The following is a 1,462-nucleotide window of genomic DNA, read 5'->3' on the forward strand; positions in this document are numbered from 1 at the left end:
AGAAGAAAATAAATAATGCAGAAAAGAAAAAAAACTAATATAAAGCAAAAATATTCACAAAAAACTAAATACGGCAAAAAAACTACTCAGAAATAAATAGAAGAAAAAAATAAAGCAGAAAAGAAATAACTATATAAAAATTACTCAAAAATAAATAGAAGAAAATAAATAATGCAGAAAAGAAAAAAATTAATATAAAGCAAAAATATTCACAAAGAAACTAAATACGGCAAAAAACTACTCAGAAATAAATAGAAGAAAAAAATAAAGCAGAAAAGAAATAACTATATTAGAAAATTACTCAAAAATAAATAGAAGAAAATAAATAATGTAGAAAAAAAATTGTTGGGGCGCTGCCCTGTGGGCCTGCCAGACCTTGGGTGTGCGAATACATGCCCAGTAGGGCCAGCAGACTCATAGGGCAGCGCGCCCTAGTGAGGCCCAGAAGCCTGCTAAGTAAAGGAGTTCGAAAGGGCAGCCGCGGCTGGGTTTATAAACCAGTGCGGCTGCCCTTCGCTCGGCGAGGTGGGACTAAACATAGCGCACTGCGGTGGCAGCGCACGGCCTTTAGTACCGGTTGGCGGCTGCAACCGGTACTTATGTGTACACTTTAGTACCGGTTGGAACCACCAACCGGTACTAAAGGCCCTCGTTTCCCGCCGCTTTGGCTGGCCAAAATTGGCCTTTAGTACCGGCTGGTGGCTCCAACCGGTACTAAAGGCTCCCCCTATATATACTACACTTACGAAAAATCAGTTATCTCGTCGCACTTCGTTCCACTTCTCGCGGCCTCTCGATCTAGCCTCCGGCGCCGCCGCCGCGCCGCCGTGCCGTCGCCGCCCCTGCCGTTCGTCGTCGTCGTCGCCGCGCCCCCGCCGCCCGTCGTCGCCGCCCCCGCCGCCCGTTGTCGTCGCCACGCGCCCCGCCGCCCGTCTCGTCACCATATCGATCCGGCCGCCGCCGGCCCGTCTCACCGCGCGCCCCCGCCGCCCGTCGTCGTCGTCACCCGTACGCACACACACACACTACACGTACACTACACACACACACACATACACACACGTATACACACACACATATTTTTTTACTTATTTTCTGTTTTCTATGTATAATGTTTAGATGAATTAGAACTATCTAGTTTATGTTTAGAATGTTAGAAATGTTATCATCGATGAATTAGAAATATGTTAATGTTTATTTTTAGTTGAATTAATATATATAACTAGTTTATTTTTAGTAAATGCTTAGTTGAACTAGTTGAATTAATATATATAACTAGTTTGTTTTTAGTAAATGCTTAGTTGAACTAGTTGAATTAATATAATAACTTGTTTATTTTTAGTAAATATAATGCTTAGTTGAACTAGTTGAATTAATATATAGAACTAGTTTATTTTTAGAAGATGCTTAGTTGAACTTGTTGAATTAATATATAGAACTAGTTTATTTTTAGTAAATGCTT

This window comes from Triticum dicoccoides, chromosome 6B (genome assembly GCF_002162155.2).
Source record: "Triticum dicoccoides isolate Atlit2015 ecotype Zavitan chromosome 6B, WEW_v2.0, whole genome shotgun sequence".
Taxonomy (NCBI): Eukaryota; Viridiplantae; Streptophyta; class Magnoliopsida; order Poales; family Poaceae; genus Triticum; species Triticum dicoccoides.